Raw genomic sequence first — 8,582 nt, forward strand, 5'->3', positions numbered from 1 at the left:
GCAATATTTTTTGGAGTTTCAAAAAATTTGCTGTTTTCTAGCCAAAAGGTACTTTATAGTGACTATGACGTATCAAGCAGCTTCCAGACATAGATCTCTGAGTACTTACGTTGAATGAATTCATTGGGGAAATTATGATACTCACTATCCGTAACCAGTCGAACTAGCAATACGCATTATACCTAGACGGTCGCTTTCCGCTTTTAAAGTTTTTGAAACCGTTTGCGATAAACGTTACTCGGTATCAATCAACAAATCTCTGACCCTAGTCTCCTGTTTATACTGAGAGGTTCCTCGCGGTTAGTCACAGCTCCTGCGTATGTTTTGGCCATCTGTTAGTCGTCAGCTTGGCTACGGTGATGTCATCGAAATGGTCAACGGTGGCGATATCTGTTAAGCTTCGGCGCCTTACCAATTCTCCGGGTTCATCCAGTGTTAGTACGTAGCAAAGGAAAGCGTACGGGTATTTTCTTCAAGGTTAATGATCGGAAGAAGTTTTATAACCCAATCGATCTCTCACAAGATTTACTTGATGCTATGCCAAACTGAAACAATCAAGCGACAAGCATTCACAACAATAATCTTACAGAGATGTTCAGAATTTTCTACCGAAATTTGTGTAACCGAATATTAATATACCGTTTCTACTTTACCGGTCGATTATTTAACAACACTGCGCAAAATGGTAGTCAGTTGTGCCAATTTTACTTGAATAGGGTTTTAGCAGTTTCGGTTTATTAAAAAACGAGTTCTATACAAAGATAATAAGCATTTCATACTATTTGGCTGTATCTGATCTGTTTTTTCTGGCTAATAATTTATAACTTTGTTCTCCACATGCATGATTGTCGAAGAGGATAGGTTAGCATTAGATAAACCTAGGACGTCAGAAAGGTTTTGCCCTTATCGAGTTTAAAGGGAATAGATGGCTTTGGTCGAAAGGGAGATTGGATTACGTTAGCCCTATCTATGAGATCCAAAGTAACAAAACTGTTATGTTAACAAAACCGCTAGCGATAAGGTCTGTGGCATAACCTTTGAGCACCAATATATGACCACAACAGATGCTTAAAGCAATTAGCGTTTGCAACATGAAAAGTGCGCCATACTGAACTCACGCACAGATCCCTACTTTCAACGTTGAACTTGCTTAAATCATGTTAAATCATGGTAGTCATATGATAGGCGTCACATTAGGTTCCTGGGTTATTATTTTTACTACGTTCTCTCTAGTTAAAACGTAGCACAGTACTTACTTCGTGCAGTTTGTATAATCAGGGTGCGGGGTTAAAAAGTTATTATATTATCGCGTATATATACTGTAAAATGTAGTTGTGTTTGGTTGTATATTTTAGCTTACGAAAATTTAATTGATTTGGCAAAATTTACAAATAGGCTCGTGTTATTTTTGTCGATGTTGGCAAGCCCTCCTCCGTTTCTGAGTTCCGTGGCCTCGGTCTTTGCCCCGTTAATTTCGAGTTCAAGCTTCGCGACGCAGTTATGTACGGCTGTTGCGGCAGAGGGAATTTTTCGTGTTGTACATTACTAGGTACAGGATTATCTTTACAAGGGCATACCGTTGCTTAATGGATGAGAGAAGGTCGTTAATGAAAAGCTCCAAGAGTAATGGAGTTATCTTGTCGTGCGAATTCCATCGTTTGCATTATGCTATTCCTCTTCGTGAGGCCCCAATCGAGGATAATGAGAGTAATTTGAAAAATGCTTTTCGGTATAGCTAGCATTTTCGAAGGCACCCCCCGAGTTGCATGAATACCATGGACTATTGTCGGGTCCCAGCCAAATGCCACTTTGCAATTGAACGGAAAAATTTGTCAGTATAATCGTATGATGTCTGCATTTAGTTTGTGAGAATATTACAAGCGATCTTCGTAGGCCAGTTTGCACGGGATGCTTTTTCGACAATTCTTCGTGATACTCCAGAAACAGAGTTAGGAACGGGACAAGGTTGATAGAAAATCATAAACCAAACTTTTCTATGCGGTTTTTCTCCAAGAGCTTGAGCTAGTGGGACCTATTTTCTTTTTTGACATCACCAAGATCTGTCCATAGTATTAGATACGAGCGTTATAAATGAAGAGCCCCAGCAAGGTTAGCCAGTTTGATTATTGCTTTTATGTATTTATTAAATAAACCAATAGCATCGGGAGCTTGAAGATACCGCCTACGACCTGCTACATCTTCCGACAGCTTTACTAAAATAATATTGCTTATCACGTATGTGGGAGCACGCACACAATATCCCGTACATGGGTTTCTAGGGTGTCTGGAAAAACTGGACAATTTAGTCTTGCAGGTTTGGAGTGGGAGGTTTGCAAAGTTTTCTCCGACCTAACTTTGATGTATCTGAAAGAGATCTTATAGAATTTTTTTACCTACGCAGCTAGTATTCTCGGGTAACTAGCTCTTTCGTTTGCAGCAGCTTGGTAATCAGTATTCCACTAGGGTTTAGCCGGTGAAACGGTTGGTGGCTATGCAAGCAGTGAACATCATGATTCTGAGAGACGCATCGCACAATCCCATAAGTTTTCCTCATAGAGAAAAATGGCATAAGCAGCTTCTGCCGTTTTTGGATATTCAGCATCCAGGATCCTGTTAAGCCTTTGTGTAAAAGTCGCTCTCTATACTTGTGTGCTACTTGAATCGTAACGGGCACGTACCATGTTAGTAACACGTCCTCATTAAATAGGTTGCTTGGACTGATACACCGAACCTACTCCTAGGCGATGTTTATGGTGTATACGTCCATAATGAGGATACCACGGAACTTACAAATGTAGAAATATTTTGGCCTCGCGTATGGTTAAAATACGTATATGTCATCTTAACTGTACACAAAAAAATAGAGCAGTAATTACATGTTGAATCCTGTTGCTGCTGTCGATAAGCTAGCTAAGCCTATAGTAAACATTAGTATTTTACATTACACATATTGTGTACAATTTCTATCAAATGTTTAATATGATAACATCTAACTGTTCATTGTGTCAGTCAAATCAACATACGAATTTAGATATAGGGTTTACATTTACATAACAAAATGAGGATAATTTTATATATTAGAGAAAGTTATTATTAGTAATTAGATAGCAGATGGAACGTTGATAATTTTTGGTAAAAACCCTCATTATTTGTTTAGAAGAGCTTAATTTTTTGTTTCGTCTTTTAAATCTATGACATAAATCACAGCCAGTCCGAAGGTACCGCAAGCACATAACGCATAAGCACATTCTCTCCATTCTACCATCATAAATAACGTTGCTACGCTGTATATCTTTGTATAATCGTATTTACTACATAGATTGAACGGCGAAGGGCGCTCAATTTCAATATTGATAAATTTGGTTTGATTGCAAGTATCTACTGGATACTCCTTCGAATACATACAAACAGTATTTTGATTGCAGAGGAATAGATGTACGCAAGAGGTGTTAACTAAGCTAATTTTCGCCATTGTTATTGTATATTAGCTAAGATACTAGTTCGTTCAACATGACGTAAAGGGAAATGGGGTGAAACGCTATGACCGGTTCGTTCGTTGGCCATTGTGGGGCGCCTACACTGCACCGACGGCGGACGACAGGAAGTCTTTTTTTGCTGTTGATGACCTATTTGGCTCACTGCTTTAGGGAACGTGAGCGGGTAGTCGGAAGCTCAGCTTAAAAACAATGCTGAACTTTATGCTAATTAGCGCAGATGAATGCACCTATTTTCACTAGATATTCCGTCTGCGGTTTCGGTAAACAGTGGCTAGATAAAGGAAGTGCCGCTCGACATAAAGCGCATATAAACCGACTTTGTTGCATCCTCATACGTTGACACAATTTTAATATTAAAATGCAGTGACCTGAATGAGCGAAATTTAAATGTATCATAAATAACTTACCATCAATTTCAGTTATTCAGTTCAGTAATTTTAATCCATTTATTATTTACTATCACTACAAAATGATTCCTAAATAGTAGGTACTAAATTACCTTATTCTCTATTATTAATTGCCTTGTTATATTATAAAAAAATTACTATATTTAGTAGTATATGTTTCAATATTTTAAATCATTTTATTATATAATGCAATATAATGAACGTTTTTACGGTAGCCGCACCAGTAAAGCAGGTGGGTTATTTCCATTGTATGGATACTTTGTTAACTAGCTCATTCGCTTTTCGTTTAGGCAAATACATTCCTTACCTTCGTTACAACGGGTCAATATTAAAAAAAAAAGCTGAGGTGTCGTGTACCGTCGATAGCTCAGTTGGCAGAGCGGAGGACTGTAGAGCGCTCAAGCAGTTATCCTTAGGTCGCTGGTTCAAATCCGGCTCGACGGACGATATTTTTTAGATATAAACAGAAACTAATGATATTTAGCTAAAGGGAGCAACAAGCAAAAATTTGATCACTGTTTTTCTGCTCCAAAAAGAATATGAAGTGATTTCTGAAGACGTTCAAAAATCTAGTAAATAGTTATGAGGTCCTATGTGATAAGAGAAAAACGACTTAGCTTATAAATTATATGTAGCCTATAGGACATGGCCGTATGTCGTAAAGCTTATATTCAAACGGAGATTTCAATTGCCAACAAACACTAAAAATTGCGTTTTTTAAAACGCTTAGTTTCGTTAAAGGTCGGCTGTTGCGCTAATACTAAATATGTATCTGTTAGTTAGTTACCTACCTTTCATTAAATTCAACTGCATCATGTCCCCCGCAAGCTTCTCCTTATTTGGTATATACCCACCCAGATAAATTTTTGACCTAACACTGTAATCTCTGTGCGCACATTGGTGAAGATGCAATAAAGCTAGTTTAAACATACACTGATATACTGACATTGAGGATATTCGTACATGTTAAATCAGTTTACTGATGACTGGGAGATAATTTACAAACGTATGTTAACACTGAAAAAGAACACGTATAAATGAAAAACAATGTTCTTGCCAGGGCTCGAACCTGGGACCTTCCGCGTGTTAGGCGGATGTGATAACCACTACACCACAAGAACCACGACGAACCACCGCATTATTATCGTCATAAACAGGACCTAATGTGCCCTAATGCAATGCCGCCTGTTCCGCGTCTAAGTTTTTTTTCTTAGTCAACAATAATAGATATGGTTCAACGATCCGGCGATTCATGCGCTATAGTCATCCATCAAAGAACACGTGTTGCTTGAGCTATCTCGTTATGCTAGACAGTAATTGGCGTTACGGCTCAAAAAAGGCCGAACGGCAGCTTTCGAAACTATAATTTGTTACGCAAACGGAAGCTTTGTTTCTCATGTAGCGGCTGATGTTCTAAGTAAAGACGTAGCTTTGCTTCAAAATTGAGTTATTAGTGAATTTGTTATTGGAAATTCGTGACGGAGCGGCAAAAAAAATTTTTTTGACAGTTTTGGAAATGTAATTTTACATTCTGTTTAAATAATAAGAGAGTAAAGTGTAAATGTACGCGTAGAAAAAGTTGAGACTGTCAGGTGACTTTTGTCACACTCGGTACATCTACTCTACTTGGGTCACATTTAGCTCCCATACTTGTTTCAAAAATTAAATGTTCAGTTATTATATTCATACGCTAATAAATTTACTCATTCAACTTATGTAATGAAACATTAATCATATATTGTAAAACGCTTTTCTTAAATAATTGCTTCTTCTTAAATAAATAATAATAAAAAATATATTTTCTGTAGATGTATTCGGCGCACGGTTACCATTACTACATTGTTCCTCGTCCTCTTGACGAAGGAATTACGCGGCGACAAATTGCAGCTTCAGCTAGAGCAGGTAACTTGGCTACAATCGTAGTAGCAGGTAACAGGAGAGCGCCGTTATATGAGAGTTTTTTCGGAGCTGCTTTGATTCTTGTCTCGTAGACACTGTCGTTACTATAACAATATTTTGTTGCACTTGGTCTGCTCTCCCCCCAACGCTGCATCACCCTTCATCCTCGTTCACATACAATACGACTACCGTCGCCTCATTATATTTCGACGTCTTTCGCATTTCTGTTTTCTTCAATTTTTCGTAAGTCTACTACCACTGCTCTTGGATCGATGCGGGTCATCTTTTCATTCTCTGCAACGCAGTCGGTGAAGGACTACTGGACGATTGCGCCGGCACCGGGGCTCGCTGCTAGCGTTGAGAACATTTTTCCCTATTTTCAATTCGGCCAAACTCGGTACCTACGTTTCCTAGATCGAGCAGGCCTGATCGAGCATTTGTATCTAGTATAGTGATACCTTATCTGACGTACTACGGTTGGTCGGTCCATCTACCTGACAGCTAAAGAAATTGGAATATGTTTGAAGTAGGGGTACGCGGCACTGCGGCATTATGTAGTGGTAGCGCATCGGACGACGTGTACGTTTTTGACACTTTTTTGCAATATGAAGTACACGGCGAGTCCAAACTTTAAGTCTATAACTATCTTTCTGATTTTTCATGCTGTAAGTAAAACTCCTTAACTTATATTAAATAATCAATCAAGACTAAACTACTACAATACTAGAATCTAAACATTACGCTTGTATAAGTTACACATACGGATCTGCCAAAGTTTCACATGTAAAATAGAAAGTGATTATTACTTTAGCGTTACCGTTTCATTGTTTAGTCGTGGTATTTCAATGAAAAATTATATTAATGTAATTTTTTTTAACACATTAATTTTGTTAACTCGAATTTCCTTTACCGAACTTCCATTAACTTTGTACACGACGCTTTTATCTAAAATGATATAAAAATCTACTAAGCACAGTTACATATTCTGATGATGTTTTATCCATTTTTGTGAGCGTTAACGAAAAACGAACGCTAACTTCCCCAGTGGTTCGTTTTGTGCGTAGAACTTGAACGCGATCCAACGGCAGCCAATGACGTGGATCTACTATATAAAGCTAAAAGAACAAATTGTTTAACCATATATCTTTTATTTGTCGTGGTTTCGTCTTGGGTCGTTTCGGTTCGGGCACCAGCACCTCTTACAGCTGCTTCATTTGCAAAATGGAGCTTCTCCAATGATCCGTAGCATCTGCAATCCCCAGCGACCACCCAGCCTTCACCCCCCGACACATCAGAGTGATCTCTTTCAGTTTTTTTCGCTGCCGATCTACGAACCCCTGTGCAACTGCAATGCTGCAGCCGACTGCCATCTGAGCCGATGAAATATCGACTGCTGATCAGTTGCCGTATGACGATCATATCGATTGATAGATTCGACGAAGCTTTCCCTTAACTAGCCTTGTGACAATTTGCCCAAAGACAATGTAGATAACGAGATTGAATTTTCACTTTGTTAAAATTATGTTAAATACATTAGAATGTTGACAGAGGTTATAAACAAATTGCGATCGGTGCGTACACAAAATGATACAGAGTAGAGAATGAAACAGTATATTGACTCCTCTAAACGAGAAGTGTGGGTGGGTTCGGAATAGGGCGGTTAGGCGGTCGATGCAACGTCATATAACAATATGAATATTGTAGGTCAGAGCTTTCAGAACCTGTTCCACTGAGCTAATGTAATCTTGTTGACCAACTGTAGTTGTTTATTAATATATTACGTACTGAAGATTTTGCATCTGGCATGTCCGAAAAGAAAAGTGGGCTTTTGTTGCTGGGCGCTGTGAACCTAGCTAAAATTTCTATAAGTATCTGATATGATCATAATAAGGTTACTATTGATTAATTTTCCGTTTCGTTTTCGGACACTTCGCTAGAAGTGTTATCGTATAGGAACCTGATTGCTTTCAACGTTACAGAGAGCAGAAAAAACATTTCAAACACGTTATTTGTTATGCTGACATTGTTATTGGGGAACGCTTTCTAGAGTTTGAAAGCAATTTTAATAAAAACTTGAGGGAAAAATGCTTTTATTATTAACCGCCAATCGCAAACGTAACCTGTACATTGGAACGCTATATTACAATCCCAGTAAACACTGCAGGATCACTGAAAGTTGCATCATTCTACGGCTTTTCGCGTACGCGTCGGTTATCAGCTTTGTTTGCTTGGAAATATGATGCCAATTATCGTGATATTTTTGTCAAGCTGGGCCTTCTATCTACGGCTGGGTTTGGCTGTCAAGCAGATGTTCAAACTTAGACTACCCCCTGTCGAGTCGTGACCCATTAAACCTCACGATGAGGTTTGGATAAAATTCAGCTCAGCAGAAATGCCGTGTTCTCGTTGCCCCTGTAATTTTCAAACTACTGGTAACGCTTACAGCTGATGTGTTATCGAATTCCGCTGAGCAGTTCAGCTGTTGTTCCTCAATAAAACTGATCGAACGTGGCGGTAAGCGTACAATTTTCTGGAGATCAGATAAACAAGCGGTAAATACGTACACCTGAGGATGCTCTGTTACATCTACTATTGAGCCTTCATAATAGTTCGAATGCACACAACTTTGGCCTTTCCTTTGTGCGCCTAACGTGTGTAGCGCCTTAATACCGATACAGGCAAGTATCTACATTGCGATGTAAAATTTCATGTATGTAGTACGCTAGAATTTATTTCATTGATTTTGTTTTGTTACGAGTAGTTTCCATATCGAGAAAAA

The 8,582-nt window shown here is 38.6% G+C and overlaps 2 non-coding genes across 2 annotated transcripts; one reads left to right on the forward strand and one right to left on the reverse strand.

Annotated features, from left to right (window-relative positions):
* Positions 1-4,260: 4,260 nt before the first annotated feature.
* Positions 4,261-4,348, forward strand: TRNAY-GUA (transfer RNA tyrosine (anticodon GUA)). Its single transcript is given in 2 exon segments — positions 4,261-4,297; positions 4,313-4,348. It is a non-coding gene; the product is annotated as a tRNA-Tyr (tRNA).
* Positions 4,349-4,952: 604 nt separating this feature from the next.
* On the reverse strand, positions 4,953-5,025 carry TRNAV-AAC (transfer RNA valine (anticodon AAC)). Its single transcript has one exon. It is a non-coding gene; the product is annotated as a tRNA-Val (tRNA).
* Between the last annotated feature and the right edge of the window lie 3,557 nt (positions 5,026-8,582).

Source organism: Varroa destructor, unplaced genomic scaffold (assembly GCF_002443255.2).
Source record: "Varroa destructor unplaced genomic scaffold, Vdes_3.0 BEIS01000004.1, whole genome shotgun sequence".
NCBI lineage: Eukaryota > Metazoa > Arthropoda > Arachnida > Mesostigmata > Varroidae > Varroa > Varroa destructor.